Source organism: Eptatretus burgeri, chromosome 12 (genome assembly GCF_056783735.1).
Source record: "Eptatretus burgeri isolate ZD-2024b chromosome 12, Ebu_testis_v1, whole genome shotgun sequence".
In the NCBI taxonomy this organism is placed as follows: Eukaryota; Metazoa; Chordata; class Myxini; order Myxiniformes; family Myxinidae; genus Eptatretus; species Eptatretus burgeri.
Window position 1 is genome coordinate 58,349,817 of NC_140972.1, and position 20,609 is coordinate 58,370,425.

The following is a 20,609-nucleotide window of genomic DNA, read 5'->3' on the forward strand; positions in this document are numbered from 1 at the left end:
TGCATTCAGTTTGATCACCTCTCATCTCTTTTGTAGAATTGGATTTCTTTCTTTGGTCATTCCCAAAATGCCTCTCTGCCTAACATCTGCTCCATGTGGTCTTGCTGAAACCGATGTTCAAGATGCAGTTGCTGTTATCCAACACATTCTTTGGATTGTCATTTTAAATTTTCCAAAAAAAAATATTTATTATTTCATGTTTTTTTTTTAACTTCTGTTTATACATCAGCATTATTTTACTCGAGGTGATATGATCAAAATCAAAAATGGAGTTGTAATTTTACCTACAAGTGTGGTATCTTGTCTAAAGCACCCCTTTCCCCTTCCCTTCTCCCCAAATTTCCCCTTCTCAGTCACAGTATTACAATAGATATATTATTATCCAATCACTTAGATTTCATAACGCTACTTGCAGGCAAAACAATATTTACGGTTGCAAATTCTGGCCATAGTAAAAGCTTGCACGGGCAGGGTGGGAACTGTTCAGACGTTGAAACAGTCGTTGCTTTGATTCCGTCTCATCGCAATAGGTGTGATTCCACCAAAGTGGTTTGTATTGCTTGGGATTGGTGGGATGGAACTGACAACAAAGTAGACATGGGATTTCGAAGATGACATAGCGTTGCATGTTAATATTTGTGCGAGTTTTACGAGGCTCCTTTGGTGGTGTTTGATAGGTTAGATTGTTCTGTCCTATATTTTGGTACCGAACTCAACGTTTTAGATGGGAGAAGTAAAGGTAAGTGCTGGAACTAGATATAGTGAAGCTTTGGAGAGTACCTGCTTTTCCAGGTTTTAATAACAGTGGTTTTGAAAGTCACTACAAAGTTATTTGTACAATGGTTTGTCAAACTGCTGTACCAGATATTTGGTTCATAAAAGGTTTAATTTATTTAAGTATACCAATTAAACCTCTGCGTTTTCTTCCAAAACAGCATTATGACAGATTTGGTGAGAAATAATTTTCTTTTCTTTTGTTTTTTTTTAAACCAAAATGCAAACTCGTAATTCCCTGTTGTTATTGTACTAATTGTATAAAATGCTGACATAACAGGCGTCTTGCAAGAAAGTTTGTAAAAGACATAAACACTACTGGTATAACTGACCTTGAAGGTTTTGTCCATAAACAATGGCTCAGGTGTGTTGTTTCAGCCTCATGGTAGCAGTCATTCGAGGCTTTGTAGGTAGTGAGTGTCATGCCTTTGTATAACTTCCCTGGTAGGAAGGATGATGTGTTCTTACAGCTTGCCATCAACGCACTCATTGTTTTATCTCGCTGTGATTTGTATTTCCCTTTTATTCTCATGGTCTTATAATTGGGCCCAAAAATGTTCTGGTTTGAGTTGAATGCCTTTCCCCCTTTCCATACCCATACCCCTCTTAATAACCTTGGCCTGTCGTAGCATTTCAAACAACAGAGAAATTGCTTTGTTGTGGATAGGATGGAGGGAAGTGAGCAGAGGATTGAAGAAATGCCTGTTTCCAGAAATTTTTGCAATGTGTTGTGTTAATTAATAATGCGTGTCAGTGTCATAGTGTCTTCAACTTTGCAAAAGTAGAGATAGCAATGAACTCTTTATTTGGAATATTAATTGATCCTTCGAATGAATGATTTGGGACTTTGGTTGGATAATGATTCGCATACGTGGGTTTGCTAAGTGACAAATTTGCTCTTGTGCAAATGCATGGAGTATTTATGATCGATCGCTAATTTAATTATCATGGGAAGAGCAAGTTGGTTGGTTGTTCATTTTCGAAATGCTAATTTTAAAAAATAGACATATAGTTCAGTAACAGAGCACATCTCAAAATGGTGTTGCACAACCCATTCCACAGACAAGGTGTGACTGCATCTCCAGTTGGAGCAAGACCCCCTGAACATTTCCAGGGTAGGTATAAAGTCAGATTGTGGTATCGGATTCAAAAGGTCAACATTTGTGATAGGAGTTTTTCTCCACGTTCCAGAAATGGTGTTGGGGTGGGTTAACATTAAATAGACGATATATTTGTAACAGGTGCTTCCTCTTTGGTAAAGCTCTACAACTACTACTACGACTACAACACCCCCATTTTCCCCATCCTTTTTCGTCGGGTTAGCTCCTGGGCAAAGGTTTTAACCCGTTTTTCATGAACCGGCTGGTCAAACCTGACATTTGACTGAGGGTGGCAGTAATTTATAATTTGTTCAGGGTGCCAGAGATGACTCGCCTACTCTTTGCAAAAGATTTAATATTTTCCTTGAAAAAGCAACTATCACCAATATATCGCACTGTGGAGTCTTTAACGTCAACAATCTAATGCTCGAGGATGGAACACCTAGCATAATGTCCACCCAAAGGACCGCAGCACTATTTTGTGATGCAAGCCACTGCACACGAAACTTCAATCCAACAGTCTGGTCAAGAACAGAACTGAAACTAGACAGCTCAAAAGCAAATGTGCCACATCTACAGGGTGGCTTGAAAGTTGCTTTACCCCTCCCTCGTAAAGCGTTCGATCTTAAACTCATAATATACACGTTTTATTGTGCAATACTTACAATAATTAAGGAGGATGATGGAGCACCTACAGATAGATACAACAAGAAAAAGACCAATCAGAGATTGCACACCCTCGCCAGGATGTTTGTATGGTGATTGTGTACTTGTGTGTTCCGTAATTAATAAGAGACCTAATTAGAGCTGCCACTTAATAACTGCTGGCAGTGATGACCGGTCACCAAGATGTCCCGCTTTGATGCAATCCCACTTTGATTGGGCATCTGGCCCTGACCCATAACATTTTTTATTATTATTATTCATTATTCAATTGAATTCAGAATGGGATTAAAATAAATTCAATTCAAATCAAGTGGAAGATCAAATAGGTACAGTCATGCATTGGAGTAATCAGAAGGAACCCAAACAAGCAAAAATCAAAGATGAAGTCATCAGGAGGAACCAGGATAGGATTCACATTTCAGCTGCTACTCTACCCTCAAACCCATACATGTACAGTCAAGTGAGATTCAAATATATATATATATATATATATATATATATATATATATATATATATATATATATATATATATATATATATCAAAAAGGACCCAGAACAAAAAAAATTAATTCTGGCTGCCAGTCCATGCGTCTGATCAGGTTGAAATTTAAAACGTATTCCCCATCACAACTGGATCATGATTGTGAAGTTTCACATCGATCGATGAAGGGGTTCAAGAGAGAGAATTTTTAAAAGATTTTCGTTCAATCCAATATAGCGACCGGACCATATGACCTATCAATTATTTGTGAACACCCTGATATCCCTAAGGCTCGGGGAACGTGTGTGTGAAGTTTCCCCTCGATCTGTTCAGCCGTTCTGGAGAGTTTTTCAAGGTTTTTGGGTAAATCCAATATGGCTGCCAAACCATGTGACCCCTGACATCATATGTGTGAACCTTTTCTTCCTCATGGATAGGTGGTTATACTTGTAAAGCTTTGCCTCGATATGTTCAGCCGTTTCAGAGATTTTTTTAAGGTTTCAAAAAAAAAAATACAATAGGCTGCCAAACCACATGACCGATGACATCATCAATTTTTTTTCGTTCTGTCGACCAATTTGTCCCAAGATGACCCTCAAAAATTTTCATGCTGATCGGATGTAGCATTCTACATATGCAATTATGACATCATAATGAAACCTATGACGTCATTTTTTTTAAATCACTTATTCCCCATGTGGAGTACTTGCCATGTGTCGTTTGAATTTTTTCTTTGGTGCGGTTTCAGAGATACAGAGGTCCAAAGTTTTTCCTTTTTTTCCAACATGGCTGCCACACCACATGACTTATGATGTCATAATCATTAAAACATTCTATATGAATCGTCGCTCCTTTGGTGAAAATTTTGTGTCAATCCAACAAGCGGTTGCAGAGAAAAACTGTACTCGTGTTCTGTGTGGACAAACAGACACAGGCAAACGAACATTCCAAATTGCAATACCTTCTATGGTGAGGGTAATGGCTGATTAATTATTGTAAGTATTGCACAACAAAACCTGCATGTTAAAATGGTTTAAGAACGAAGGCTTTCGTGGGGAGAGTTAAAGCGATTTTCAGGCCACCCTGCGCACCATTTAGTCAGACATTATTTTTAGCAAATAAGGTATTAATAAGTCCATTGATGATAACCCTTTTATGTACTGAATACATTTGAGCTTTGATAGTACTTGGAATGTTATTGCAATTGTCTCTGAATACTGAATACATAAAAATCATATACATTTACAGCTTCAACCAATATTTTATAAACCACCCTGAAATACATGACATGGTCAAAAGTATGTGGACACCTGCTCGTCCAACATCTCATTCCAGAATCATGGGCATTAATATGGAGTTGGTCCCCCCCCCCCCCCATTTGCTGCTAAAACAGCCTCCACTCTTCTGAGAAGGCTTTCCACTAGATGTTGGAACATTGCTGTGGGGATTTGCTTCCATTCAACCACAAGAGCATTAGTGAGGTCGTTTATTGATGTTGGGCGATTCAGTCTAGCTCGTAGTCAATGTTTAAATTCTTTCCAAAGGTGATGTTCGATGGGGTTTGAGGTCAGGGCTCTGTGCAGGCCAGTTAAATTGTTCTGCAGTTGGGGGGGGGGGACATTGTCATGCTGAAACAGGAAAGGTCCTGCCTCAAACTGTTGTCACAAAGTTGGAAGCACAGAATCTTCTAGAATGTCATTGTATGTTATCGCATACAATGGCAGGGAGTACTCCAGCCTTGACAGGGAGAGGAGAGTGAAAGGGTTCCGTTGAGAGCCATATGTTTTCTACTAAAATTGAGGAAGTCAGTAATCCAAGAGGAGGTAACCTTGGATTATACAACGAGACAGTTTTGAGAGCAAGGCAGGATGCCAGACTGCCTCAAAAGCTCAAGGTGCAGTTGTGGCCAAAAATATTGGCACTCTTGCACCTTTTTCAAATAATGCACCATTTCTTCCAGAAAATTGTTGAAATAAAAAAATCTGTTGGTCTCCACAAATGTATTTCTTTGGTTTCCAGTGGAACAAAACAAAAAAAGCTGAAAAAGATTACTAAATCTTTGCTTATTCCACACAGAAATCCTAAAATGGCCTGGACAATATTATTGGCACCTTTTAGAAGTTGTTAGAAATAATTAGATTTCAAGCAGGTGATTCACCTTTGCTTTGGAATTGAACTCGCCTGTAGTGAGTTTCAGGTGCCTACAATATAAAAATCAGTCATTCAACCAGTTTGAATAGAGAAAAAGAGTCATTCTGCTGTTTTGTGTCACTGTGTTTACCACAATGAGCATGGAGAAAAGAAAGAAAAACATAATTGTCTGAGGAGGTCAGACACAAGATTGTAGCCAAGCATGGACAATCTCAAGGCTACAAGTCCATCTCCAAAGACATTGATGTTCCTGTGGCCACCATACGCAATGTTATCAGGAAGTTTTCAGGCCCGTGGCACTGTAACCAACCTCCCTGGACGTGGCCACAAGAGAACTTTATCGAAGGTTGCAGTGAAGAATTATTCAATTGGTGGAGAAAGCACCTCATTCAACTGCCAAACAGATTCAAGCTGACATTCAGACACAAGGTACGACAGTTTCAACTCACACCATCTGTCACCAAATAAATGAAAGGGGGTTCTCTGGTAGGCGACCCAGGAGGACCCACTGCTGAGAGAGAGAGACATAAGAAAGCCTGACTGGAGTTTGCCAAAACACACCTGAACAAGCCAAAATCCTTCTGGGAGAATGTCCTGTGGACAGATGAGACCAAATTAGAACTTTTTGGTCAAGCACATCATCTCTATGTTTTCATAAAACAAAATGAAGCCTTCAAAGAAAAGAACACCTTCCCTACAGTCAAACATGGATGACGTTCAGTGATGTTTTGGGGTTGCTGTACTGCCTCGGGCATTGGGTACCTTGAATGTGTGCATGGCATCATGAAATCAGGAGATTACCAAGGCATTTTGGAGCACAATGTTCAACCCAGTGTCAGAAAGCTGGGTCTCCATTGAAGGTCATGGGTCTTGCAGCAGGTCAACGACCCCAAACACACTTCAAAAAGCACCCAGGAGTGGTTCAAGACAAAATGCTGGACTGTTCTGAAATGGCCAGCAATGAGTCCAGATCTAAATCCCATTCAACACCTGTGGGGAGATCTGAAAACAGCAGTTGGGAGAAGACACCCTTCAAATCTAGGAGACCTGGAGCAGTTTGCACAAGAAGAGTGGGACAAACTGTCAGTAGAGGTGCAGGAAGCTCATTCATGGCTAGCGGAAGCGCTTGACTGCAGTTATTTTGTCCAAAGGTTGTGCAACTAAATATTAAGTCGAGGGTGTCCATAATTTTGTCAATGCCATTTCTTTTTATTTTCTGATTTAAAAGGATACATTAAGTTTTGAATCAAAAACAAAGGTTCTGTAATATTAACAGTGAAATAAAGAATTGTGGAGACCAAATACTTTTGTCAATTTCAACTTGTTTTTAGAGAAAATTGTGAGTTATTTGAAAAAGTGCAAGGGTGCCAATATTTTTAGCTGCGACTATGTCCAGAGAGATGGCCCTGATCTCATGTCTGATATTGAGGGCCTCCACCATTGTTTGTAGAGTAGAAGCAGCATATCCAAGGTAGAGTGACCAGGTCTTAATCCAAATTGATGATCTGAGATGAGGGTGTTGGAGAAAAGGAATGATTTTATGTGAACTATGATTGAGTCCATGACCTTGCTGATGACTGGAAGTTCAGTAAGATAATTGGGCTGTAGTTAAAGGGATCCGTTTTGCACCTTTTTATGTAATGCTGTGATGTTGGCTGATTTCCAATTTCCTAGGTGGATATGAGACGAGTCCTGAAGTAGTAAAAACAAAACAAAAAAACACGAATACGCAAATGTCGAAGCAGGTCACACTTTGACACACGAATAGCGAATCCGTGAACAGCAGAATCAAACAGTACTTCTTTGAAGTCGTCTCACCCACGTCTTCCTTCTTTTAAGTCATGTCATCATTGATGTTTCACCTGCGCCCAAAGGGTGAGGGGCCGAGGGCAGATTCTGCTTATCTCTGAATGTTCTTCTTTACACCATTTTCTGATAATTGGGCCTGTTTGACAAGAAAAGCCAAGCTGCCAGATGTAGGTTGAAGACCTTCATTTCTCTCCTGCTGTTGACAAAATTACCAGTACCTGATGTCATGTGATCCCAGTGTTCAGTGCATGGGAATGCAGGCAGCATCCAAATGTAGAATAATCTTTTCTAATTACATTGGAACCATATTTGCTAAAAATGAAGTCGTGATTAAAAACATGATCATAAATTACAGGTCCCCTCCCTTGACACCATTTCTATAAGATGCTTGCAGGCCTCTATCAAAAATATTGACATCTCAGAAAAACCGAAACCACAATCTGACTTTATACCCACACCAGAAATACTTGGGGTGATGGGGCTGTGTGTTGCAGGTGCTACCAAATATGAAGTTCAGGTAACACCTTGTTGTTCAGGGTGTTACCTGAACAACAGATTATGAAGTTGAAGGCAGATTCTTCCCTCAACACAGGGTGGTGCTACTTCGACAGAATATGCAGTTGAACGTTGTTTGTGGTTATGGGTTCTGAAAACACCTTAATTGGAGATCCTCCAAGAAATAGCTCCATTACTTACATATCTGATAAAATAAACTGAATTAATTGCAATTTTGATGAAAGAACCTCAAAAAATTTCTTTTACAAAGTTCACATGCATCCTTTACTTTGCAGAACTTCAAGAAGAGCTAACAACATCCCTAATGGTACAATCATTCTGTTTTTGTCTAATTTCAAAAGTTATCAAATTTGTACGACTTTTAAGCAAATTTACTGTATTACCAAAAAAACCCAATAATGAACAGCTGATTGATTGTTTGTTTTTTCTCGCATTTGTGACATTTCACAGCCAATCCTGGATCAACATGTCGAAAAAAAGTCTTCAGGAAAAAAAAAATCAAAATTCATTGAAGTTGAAAAATCAATTTTGGGAGAGACAGTGAGATGGCAATGGGGAGCACACTTAGAATCCCATCGGGAAAATATTGAGACATCGGACTCAGATAGACTTCCTCAGGAGAGAACAGAGGTGTATGAAAGAATGGAGGTGAGCATTGAGTCTGGCTTGTGGAGGGTTACGAGGAAAGGGCTTATGGTAGATCGTGTATAACATTGGAGGGACAGGGATTGTGTGGAGTGGTGAGAAAGCAAGATGAGCATGAAAAGAATACTTGGTTACTTAACCCCATCGTGTCTTTCAACACCTGCATGGCCAGAATAAAGACGGTTTAAAAAAAATGAATAAACAGAAGCCACGAATCTGCCTCTAGTGAGCAAGAAGCATAAACTGAGACTGCTTTGTGTTCCATGACGTAAAGTGGGTCAGGATAGGAAGCAGCAGCATCAGCCCACAATAGGAAGCCATATTCCATGACACTGGATGAAGACTTTGTGTACCATCATAAGCTGAGGACAGCAGAGGAAAAAACTTGGCCCTGCAGATAATTCTAAAGCAGTGACTGTCATTGGAAATATGCTCTGCCAAGACAGGTTTATCGCTGTTAGTAAGGCATGAAGCTCCATAGATTACACATCTCCCAGAGGCTGACCACAAAAGTATATTGCCTATCATTTCTTGTGGAGGCACAGTGAGAATATGGGGCTTTCTTGGACTAAAAGACATGTTCCAGGTAGATGACATTTGGTTGTTTTTTTTTTTTGTTCCTATAAAGGAAGAGAGGGATGCTGCTGCAGTCCGCTTGGTAAAGGAGTATGGAACTACCCGACACAGTGGATTTTCCCCTGATAAAGGTGTTATGTATATCAAGGACAGGATTTGTCCCAGAAAACTACCTTGACGGGCACCAGTCCGCTAGAGGTACAGCGTGGGATAATATTCCATCCAAAATCAACCTGCTGATAGCCATTCTAAAGGGGAACCCCAGATACTGTCAGCTGACAGTTTGGAAATCAGGGTGTGGTGCCAAACTGAATCACATGCATGGGAGATGATTGTCCTGAGGGCATACATCAATTTCTAACACAGCAGCATGTTCAAGGTGGATGATATGGTTGAAGGTCAGATGTTTTGGAAAAAAGATGAGTCGAGGTCTGTTGCCATTACTGATTCCATTACTTTGCTTATGATGGGGGAGAAGGCTAATTGCTCGGCAGCCAAGGGGCAATTTTGGCACCATTCCTATGAAATGGCATAACACTGGCGATATTATTTTATTTTTCCCCATGATGCAGGCAGTCCTTATTAAATGACTTGGAAAAGAGCAGAAAACAGGAATATACAAGAGTTCAAGTTGAGTCTTGGTGCACTGATGTCAGGATGAGCAGTTGAGTTGAGAGAGGCCAAGAATTTCTCCACCTTGGTAGAAGAGAAGTTCACATGCAATTCTGGAGTACGTTTTCAGTGAGAGAGCATTGGGATTAGTGCAGAAAGAGTGGGATTAGGGCCCTTAGCCTTTGCTACAAAGACAAAATTAGGGCAGTCAGCCTAAGTATGACCTCGGTTGTCATTGTGACCTCATCCTTCAAGAATGAAGGAACAGATGATGAATGTTTCAGAGACAGACTTAACCAACTGCCACTATTATTTTGTTGGTTGTGAACCACCTTTTAGTTCAGACCTCAGGTGGGCCAGATGCTAAATTCTGCTGAGTATGGGGAAAATGATGGTAACAAACTTTGCCATGAGACTGCATGTTCCCATCAGTAAAGTTAGCTTTTCCAGGAGGAAAGGCCAAGCTGCTTTCTGGCAATTACTGCATGAAGTGTTGTACTATGGGCAGGATAGCTGGAGGTGTGAAGGTATGATTTTATGGAGAGAGAGAATAGTTGAGTAATTAGTCACAGTCACAGTCACTGTCTCTGTCCGAAGAGTAAGATGCAGTGAACCAATCAATGGAAAAGATGGTGGACTGCAGGCCAGGCCAACCGACGACCTAATGGTGATTTTTTTTGTCACATCATTGTATGAAATGAAAATAAGATGTGGTCTGGAAATATTTTAAAATAATCTTTGTTTCTGCCTGCAAGGTCCCCAAAAATTAAGGAAGGGAGTTGAACACAATTCTGATTTCCATTTGTTCTATCTGAATTTAAAATATGAAAGGTTATCCTATTTTTATTTCCATTTAATATATCACCAGATGGGAAATGAAAGAAAACCAGAATTTGCATGATAAGGCCTTTTGTTTTTATTGCGTTCACATTTCACATGCAAATCCACACAGCAAATTGTATTGCTTATGAAGAGTCTCAGCCTTTGACAATTGAAGTCACCACAATTCAGGTTATTTTTCCCCCAACCCCACTCACCTGGAGTCATTTAACCTGTAGTCCCCATACACGTATTTTTACAAGGTTCACAATGCCTTTAGCATGTGCACATGTCAATGGTTTGTAATCCAAAACTCCTTGAGAGTTTTATTTTATTTTATTTTTTTAAAGCAATAATGTTGCCGTGACCTGTATGAAAGATTGGCATTCATCTACAATAATACACACAAGCATGCCCAGCATTTTACAACAACACCGCAGGTCCTGGGTGTGCGACCATCTGGGGTGTGAATGACTTAACAGTCCCCCTTAAAAAAATTCTGACTGTCGGGGAGTTTTTGTTTGGGTCGGTGAGAAAGTGAAAACAAAGGTGTTTTTGTTCCGCTTGATAAGATCCAGTAATTCCCAATTTCTGAAATTTGTCATTTGACCTCAACATATGCACGTGAGATAGCCACATTTAAATAAAATTTTAAAATGTTGTCAAAAAACTGATTTTGAAATACTGTATGTTTTTCCTCTGTTAGGTCAACCTTATGTTTCCACTGGAATTTAAGCCTCATGCATAATTCTTGATGAAGGCTACTTTGTGTTTGAAATGAGCCTGAGCCTCTTTTTTTTAACCTTTTAAGTTTGTCGAGCCTTTTTTAATTGTTATTATTGTTTAGTTTGCATCGTTCACGTCTTGTGACGATTCTGAGCGACATTCTCTCCAGCTCGTTTTTGCTCACCTTGCGTAGTACGAGCAGAATGCAGTCTTATAATCGAGTTGAGCTGTTCTTGTATACTTGCCTGTAAATTGAGAACAACTTCGGCAAAGGCCTTAAAGCGATTGTGAAACGGCAAGCATGACATCATCGACAATATCGTAAAATTCCAACTTTTCACTCATTAACCTTGTAGCATCCAAACCAAATGTAGCACAAATCACCAGCATAACCGATAACATTAACCATACTCCATCCATTAGTTGAATAATTGTTTGCTTCCTGATGTGTACAAAGTTCACTTTCAGCGTTGTATTTTTTTTGTTTTGTTTGTTTGTTTTTGAAGAGTTGTTCAAAATCGCCGAATCATGTTTTATGTCCCAACCAAAGATCAGCAAAAGGAAAAAGAAAATCAAGCCGTCGGTGACAACCTATGAAGTCATTTCAAGTTTTCTGTCGTGTGATCATATGTATGTATAAACCATGCAACTTCTGTGCATCTAATGAAGATGACATGTTACAAATAAATGATGGCTGTGGCTGCAAGTGTCAATCTCGAAGAATTGTAGATTGTTGCAGGTTTTTCTTTTAGCCACATGCATATACAAGCCACATTGAATTCCCATGTGCTGTTTAACCATGCTGTGCATTAAATTTATAGCATTTTAAAGAGGCCCACACCCCTTTTTATTATTATTATTATTATTATTATCTGGTACACACTGAAAGATGCACCTTATCAACTTTATCTTGCAAAATAAACTAGTTATACAGCAACTACAAATTGATTTTTTGGTTTGAGCCAGGTACTGTCTGTCACTCTTCTGTTCTTCCTTGCACACCCCCAATCAACCAACACACACACACACACACACACACACACACACACACACACACACACACACACACACACACACACACACACACACACAGACACTTCTCATGATTGTTGGAGATCCTTTCTGATATGTATGCACTTACTCCCTTAATTTAACACTGGTTCAAGTCCTACTCATTTGTTCTGTTTAATAGCTTTTTTGGACATCATTGTCCAATTAATTTTTTATTTCAAACTTCACCTTGTAAAAGAAATTGCACATGTGTCTGAAGGAAGCGGTTCAGTTTGGCAGTTTTTGAATATGAAATAGGCAAAGCCAAGAAACAAAGGAAACCCATTGGAATCACTCTTTAGAAATACCCTTTAAAAATTACCTTTTAGAACTTCAGAATTACCCCTTTTCGACCCCTTTAGAATTACACTTTGCAACCGTAGAACCACCCTTTATTATTACCCTTTAGAATTACTAGTGGCCCGTGGGTCCAATGGGCCAAATTTTCATTGATTTTCAAGGCCTTGTAGCATACCTGGCTGCTGTACTGCATAAGCATTAGTTTGCTTTTCACCAAGCCTAGATGTGCTTGGGCCAGGGTGGGGGTTATACATTCATTATTAGCTTATCTGGAATTTAAATTGCAGATAAGGTATTCTCATCACGCACCGTCCATCCATCCATCCGTCTCCTTTTTCAACTTCTCTGGCCAAACCGCTGGGTCGATCCGGCTGAAAATTTGCAGCAACGTTCCTCTTCTGACTGCTCACAGGAATTGCAAAGCTCATTCCGGTCACATGAGTTTAAGTAGGTCAAAATGGCTGGCATAGTAAATTTCATCAAAAATCTTCACCAGACCCACCAGTCAGAATGCTGCCAAATTTGGATTACAACATTAAGCCGGGGTAGGGATATTAAATTGCCAAAGTCATTCTGATCATTTGACCAGAAGTGTGTCACAAGGGCCGACTTAGTCAATTTTGAGGAAAATCATGCAAATTCCTTCATAAATCTTCTTTTATCAGACCCATCAGTCAGAATGCTACCAAATTTGAGAAACATTAGGACACGATCCTAATTTTAAATTGCGGAGGCCATGCTGATCACGTGACCGGAAGTGTCCAAATGGCGGTCACGCAAATTCCTTCCAAAATCTTCTTCTCTCGACCCACTAGTCAGAATGCTTCCAAATTTGGATTGCAACATTAAGTTAGGGGAGGGATGTTAATTGTATTGCAGAAGTCATGTGGATCACGTGACCAGAAGTGTCAAAATGGACGACTTTGTCAACTTTTGGGAAAATCACTTTAATTCCTTTCAAAATCTTCTCCAGACCCACCAGTTAGAACACCACCAAATTTGGGTTGCAACATTAGGCCAGGGCCCAGATAAGCTACAAGTCCAGTGGTCCTATTTTTTTATTGCCAAATGATACGACTTCTTATTGTGAATATTATTTGTATTAGTTAACCTTTAGAACCCTTTATTTTGTAAGTAGTATGTAAGTATTTTGTAAATATTATTTGTATTAATTAACCTTTATTTTGTAAGTAGAATACCATGCCACAGAAGGACCTAGTAAGTTGCCCTATACACCTTAACATGGCATACATTTAAAACATGGGAATTATTCAGGATTCTTTTTAGTTAATTAGCCTAATCAACTCAGGAGATCATGATCATTTTGCTGTATCACATTCCACATGAGGACACTCCAGTAGAACTCCACAAAACCATGCCCCCCCCACCCATACACACACACACACACACACACACACACACACACTTGTCCATTTATAGTTGTCTTAAAGGGTCCACATAGTCATTTTGGTCCTCAAGGACCTTTGCATCTTCTGGGTCTTGAGGGGTCTTAAAGAGTCTTCAAAGGTCAAATGGGTCACAGTGGACTGAAGGGTTCATTTTTCGTAGAAACACCGTGTGTTAGGTTCTTATTCCTCTTTCTTGATAGAGGGATGGAAATAGTCAAATATTGACATGGCTTTGGCTTAAAAATGGTCAGGATGCAGAGTTAAGAAGCAACCCATGCTCACATGCAGGGCTGGATTTAGGAGCAGGTGACGCAGGCGACTGCTTGGGGTGTGTCTGCCACAAAGCTATAACAATGAAATTTGATGCAGGAGGCCTTTTGGCTCCTCATGCCTGAACTACATCTACACGAGATGAAATAAATCTCAAGCTTACGACTTGATATATGAGGGATGAGTGTGGATGAGGAAAGTGCAGCAGGTTCAGGAACATCACAAGGGTGTTAAAAGTAAAACGCTTTTAAAATAAAATTTGGGGGGTGGGTGGGCAACGTTGGTTTTCAGGTGAAGAACATATACCACTAACCACACATTGTCCCTTGAAGAAACCCTCTCGTAGACATCACAATGAGCACAGATGTACACAATCACCCATCCATACTCAAGTTACCTACAAATCCTGCCAATATTCCTGCACCCCTCTACAATGCTTCTCGGTACGTATCTAATTCCAATTTAAACCCATGTACTTTCTGCTGCCCTTACCCTTCCAGAGAAACCAGTCAATGCATTAGCTACTCTGGTTGAAAGACCCCTGCCTTAAAATTGTCTTAACTCTAACCTTCTTTACTCTCAGGCTGTGGCCCCTCATCCTATCACTGTCTATTCTTCTGAAGAACTCTTCTGCACTTATCGTGTTTCTACCCTTCATCATCTTAAGCATCTTTGTCATATTCCCTTGTAACGAAGTCCCTTCTCCTTCAGCTGTTGCTCATAAGTTTAATCTAGCTAGGCCTGGAATCAATCTAGTCGCCCTGTGCTGAACCCCCTATGGTATATATATTATTATTATCGAGCCTGGTCTTGTCGCAGTGGTTAGGGCAGCGGCTTGGGATCCAAAAGGTCCTGAGTTCAAGCCCCGTTGGGCCACTGAATTAATACACCAGGGGGTTGACTCAGCCTGTCATCCTTCCGAGGTTGGCGAAATGAGTACCAGTGTACTGGGCCGGTGTATACCCTGGTTAAAATAGGTGTACCATATCCCTGTGTCGTAAGAGGCGACCAGGGTTGCGTCAGGAAGGGCATCCGGCGTAAAACATGTGCCAAATCACTATGCGGATCATACGGATGATCCACTGTGGCGACCCTGAATGGGAGCAGCCGAAAGAAGAAGATATATATATATATATATATATATATATATATATATATATATATATATATATATATATATATATATATATATATCCTTCCTGAGTTGTGGCGCCAAAAACTGCACACAATATTCCAGATGTGGCCCTCGCTAAATTCCTAGACAATGTTAAAATCACCCCCCTTTTGATTTATAATTGATGCCTTTATAAATTCAACCAAAAACCCTGTTCACTTTCCTTATAGATACTTGGTACTGTGCTGTTGGTCCCCCTCCTCCCCCCCCCTCACCCAGTATCTATTACCACCCCCAGACCCTCCTCCTGTGTGCCATGCTCCAAAATTGCCCCTTGCATCATGTAATCCCCATTTTCATTATTCCTACCCATCCCGGGCACTTTACACTTGCTCAGATTAAACTGCATCTGCTAATATTTGCCCAATCGATGAAAGTATTTGATTTACCCCCCCCCCCTCACCTTTTTCCTGAATCTGACCCCTCTCTGCTCTCTATCTTTCCTCCAAGCTTTGCGTCATCTGTAAATTTGGAAAGCCTCCTCCAATGACCAAATCATTGATGTAGATTATGTACAACAAGAGTGAGAATTGCTTTGCAATACATGTCCCCTACTGATGTGATATTTTCTAAGTCCAAAAAGGGCATAACACTGTGAGAGACTGATGAAACACCTTCAAACTCGAACTTTTTCTGTAACTTATCATATTAAAGCCATGTACCAAATTTCAGTTTAATATGTTGAAGGGTACAGGAAAAAGTCCAAAAAAAACCCCACAAGTGAGACGGACAGACGAGAGCAAACCGATAGTCCATCCGGTGGAACCGATGGGCGAAAAATAATGGTCTCTGTACTCATCCCTCAAGTACCCTGCTGTACTTACATCCTCCTACTCACAGCGACTCTGCTTCCTATCACTAAGCCAGTTTCCAATAGAGTTAGCTACTCCCTGAGCCACTCCACAAGCCCTCACCTTCGCTAACAACCTCCTATCTTTTTCTTATTTAACAGGCACAATTATTATTATTATTATTATTATTATTATTCTTTTTTCCACGTTCTTTGTAGGGTTGGCCAGGGGAAGCTTGGCACAAGTCTTTCACGAACCGGGTGACCTGAGATTCGATTAAGTTTAGGGCAGGAATTTTGCCAGGGTGCCGGCAATAGCTCACCTCTTCATGAAGGACACCGTGGGATCTTTAACATCCACCAACTAATCCCACCAACCCGTTTTAGGACCTTTGCGCCAATCCGAGGATGGCACACACATTGATTTAATCACCCTGCCTGTGAAACACCAGGATGACAGTTTATGGCCAGGTCAGGATTTGAACCCAGGCTAGACAGCTTAGTTTGCAAATATGCATACCTCTTGCTCAAGACCAGCCCCAGCATGCAACCTCCGATGTGGTACCTTCAAAATGTATAGATTCCCTGCAGATGGGCGGAAGGACAACAAAATTGGGAAAATAAAGTTCTAAGAAGGACACGAACTTTGGAGTATTTTCTGTTCCAGGTAAGTTGTAGTTTCTGTGTGTGTATATTTATGTGTCGTGCTGTAATAAATCATAATTTATTATCATCATCATGTATATAGTAACAATTGTAGTTGGCAGTTGGTTATAACTCATAAAAGGATGTAAATCATCATGGAAACGTGTATAGATCTTATATGGACCTGTCAAGAACATCCTGTCAAAGTTGTGAATAAGTAATCACGTTACTTGTGTGTCTGTAACTGCTTCACTAAATATCACTCTTCTCCATTTTAATGCATTCCTCTTTCATTACCTGCACCATTAAAGGTGGGCGGAGCTTATGGTTTCACCCCTGTCTGTGAGCAGGAGGATATCTCAAAAAGTTGTGGACAAGTTATGACAAAACGAGGTGGATGAGTTGGTTAGGTGACAAGAACAAACTGATTCGATTTTGGTTCTGGTCCGGATTCAAATCCGACCTATCAGTGGGATACAAAGCGTAAACTCTTCAGCCTGGCAGAGGTATTTTCTCGACCGAGTGCCGTTCTTGTCCTTCTTTCTTTCTTTGTAAATTTCTTCTTTGTAAATTTTTTTCTTTCCTGTTCCATTCAATTGCAAAGAAAAAAAAATTCCCATCCATATCTCCTCAAGGAGCAGCAGCATGGTCTTCAGGTACACACACTCGTCTCCACCGTTTTATCCAGGGTTCGAATCCCGTCCCAACTACAAATTGCCATCCTCGTATTTCATCGGCAGGCGATTCATCAATGTGTATGCCGTTTCTCAAAATGGACGTTATTCAGCCGGGTGTCTCACCTGCCATCATTAGTTCTGTTCTTGTCTTAATGGCAGCTTGGATGCCAGGGAAACTATCATTTCTTGGAAGCACTGCTGTGCCACTGAGGTTGTAATACCAGTAAACTGGTACTCATTTCGCCAATCTCAGCAGGATGACAGGCTGTCAACCCCCACCTGGTGTTAATTCAGCAGCCACTGGGGCTCGAACTAAGGACTCTAAGATCCAAAGCCAATGCACCAGGCTTGCTATCATTAGTTGTTGGATGTTAAAGATTACACGCTATCCTTTGCCAAGAGTAGGTGAGCTATCACCGGCATCCTGAACAAATTCCTGCCATCACGAAGTGCTGGGAAGGCAATGGCAAACCACCCAGTGTCACCCTTTCTGATCAGCCAAGGACCTGCCTTCAGGTGGAGCACACAATGGATCAAGCTTTTTATTTTTTCACTCATAATTGTTATCTCTCTATTTTGTACTCTCTTGATGGTGTGGCCAACCGGCATGGATGGTGTCCCTCCATTTCTGTCTTTCACTTGTCCTTTCAAATTTCTGCATTCAGTCACTATCGACACGTTTCTTTCACTCACTCGCTCTGTCCGCCTCGAATCCGGCACTCATCAGTGTGAACCTTAACTCGCGCATTTCACTTCATTTTGTCGTGATATCTGCCATTTTGTTTGCAGGTTAAATAAATCCTATCTGATGATGTATATTGTTACGGCCACGGGTACCGATTGTATTACGAGGGGATTAATCCCTGTTTGTCCTCGGAAGAGCCGGACATGAGGCCACCGCTCACCATTAACGTCATGGTACGGTGGGTTGTTTTAGAACCACGAACGTTAATCAGTGAACCACTCGCTGCGGTGTCCACCGTCTAACTGGAGGTCACGTGGTTACCTATCGGCAAAGCACCAATGTCATCTGATTAGATTTTAATTATGGCGGCCGAGGGTTTTAAACGCTGGTGCGTGCCGACCATTTTTTTGGTCACATCTGTGGTAATTACATCCCAGTCTATCGAGGTTCGGACAATGCTAGTCCAATGGGACGAAAGGACAAACACGGACAGGTTGTAAATCGACAAATGATTTATGAATAATAAAATAAATAAATAAAAAAGAACCTTTTATTTGCTGAGGTAAATAAAGAATAAATTTCAAAGCAAAATCAATCAAAATGCCAGGAAAGAGACAAAGAGCAGATGTTTATCGGGGGTTGACTTACAGCTAAACACAGACAAGGGTGCCCAGCAGATCACTCAGGAGGAGGGGAGGGGGGAGAATCGTCTCGCTCACCAGAAAGTCGTCCGTGAAGCGAAAACGTCCTGAAAATGCGTGCGTGTCACGTCTATCGCCAGCACCCAGCGTTGCCGTGCACCCTCTCGTGGGGCAGCCTCGAACTCCAGTCGACGTCTGGAGGGCACTGAGATCGTATCGTCCGTCGATAGACCGTAGATAGATAGATAGGGTTTAGACCCTGGTGTTGTTGGTAATCGACCCGTGCCTCACTTGTTGGCGGCGCTGCTCACACCCACACGCGCACCACACGCTCGCTTGCCGAAGCACTGGAAGGGCGAATTGTCTCTTCGGCGCTGGTTGGACACCCGCTTCTTGGTCGCTTCTCTCGCCCTTTGCTTTTTCCTCTCTGGACTTTTTCTCCACAGAACGTATCTCTTTCTCTTCAGAACGTCCCACTTTCGCTTTTTCCTCACTTTTTTTTATATCTCAGAACGTCTCTCCTCACGGAACGTCCCTCTTGCGCTCGTTTTTATATATCCCCGGGCCGACCCTGCGGGATGCCGTCCGCCCCAAGCTCACCTCGCCCCACTGGGGCACGGTTACCATGACGACCCGTACTCTCAAAAAAGGCGTCCTCTCCCGATTGGCGGATGCGTGGTGAGAAGCGGCCGGGGGAGAGGAACGCCCCCCTTCGAGGCATTTTTTGGAAGCGTCTCGAAGGAAGGAGGAGCCAAGTACGAGGCAAGGCGCGGGGCGGAGCCGGACCCTACAAAAGGTGTGGGTGTGGAGAGTCCCTGGTCGGTTGTCCCTACTCCCTTGTCCCTGGAGGAGAATTGTCGAGAGTTGTTGGAGAGTCCTTGCTCATGGTCCGCTCGTTCGAAGAGGTTGAGGTTCTGTTCGTTCGTTCGGGTTGGGCGGACGACACGTGCAGGCGTGAGGCACGAGTGGACCACGCCGGAGGGACTCGGAGTTACGGTCGCCAAGGACTCGACACGCTCAGGGAAGTCGCGACTTCCATTTCTTTTGGGTTCTGTGTAAACATGTGTGTGTGGTGCCAGTCTGGTGAAGTAGAACTGTTTTAAGTGTTGCCGTGTGAATTGCATTATTCGGTTGTAGATCTGCATGTGTCTCTTCGCTTGCATTTATTGTTTTCTTGCTTGACTGTGATATACGTGCCTTCCGTGCTGCCGTGTGGCGCGGAATAAATGTGCTGGTCCAATTGTTCCCCGTTTCGCTGCATCCTTTCCTTTGTTTGAATCTCCATCTTGCATCACGTAAGGGATTAATAGTGGGTTTAAAACACCCAGTAACTAATCTGAACCGTCAAGGTCGAGGATAACTCCGCTCGGTTATCCCTGTAGCACGGAACGAGCCACTAAGCGGTTCATGTCCGGAGTCGACCTGTGGCATGGTACAACTCCTCGATCCGCTATCCGCGTGGGTACTTAGGTAAATCGACCATTCGGTGATCGGACCCTATTCCACACGGGTAGAATGCGGACTGAGTTGTGGTGAGGTTAAACCCCCACCCGTGACTAGCTCCCGGCGTTGTTCCGTGAGGGTCACGACTGAATTTTCCGTTCCGGTGGGCGATGCGGTCGCCATTCGAGTCAAGCAGCCGATCGCACGCCGGACGGGCCAGAATTCACAACAGCATATATTGTTATGGAAATGGCCCTTAGTAGGACTACTACGTATAGGATTAGCTCAGATCCCCCATTAAATGCCTGTTTAGATAGGTTGTTTGGTAAAGTGTACGATTAATGTGTCGGGAGGTGTAGAAGACTGTTTTATGTTCATACGGTGGTGAAACAGGGGCTCGATCTTCTTCCTCCCCTCTACGGACCATAGGCCCCTCCCAGTCGGCTGAGGGGGTGTGGCCGAGAGAGAAAGGTGTGGCCTGGAGAGGGAGTGATGCGAGGGGGCGGGGCCTTTGGTCGGTTAGTCGCCGAGAGAAGCGAGAAAAGGAAGGGAGAGGAACAAAAAGGACCTCGTGGACAGGTTCAGTTTTGGAGTTTGGACTAGCGTCGGTCTCGAGGGTGCTCAGGTTTCGGAGGCCACAAGCGCCGAA

General features: G+C 42.0%; 1 long non-coding RNA gene across 2 annotated transcripts in view; it reads right to left on the reverse strand.

The window, feature by feature from the left end:
* LOC147015695 (uncharacterized) overlaps positions 1–18,755 on the reverse strand; it is a 70,249-nt gene extending 51,494 nt beyond the window's left edge. For both annotated transcript variants that reach the window (XR_015049797.1, XR_015049796.1), the window contains exons 1-2: positions 18,596–18,755; positions 16,390–16,454 (exon numbers count right to left, since the gene is read on the reverse strand). This is a non-coding gene — a long non-coding RNA (uncharacterized LOC147015695). The remainder of the gene's footprint in view (positions 1–16,389; positions 16,455–18,595) is intronic.
* Between the last annotated feature and the right edge of the window lie 1,854 nt (positions 18,756–20,609).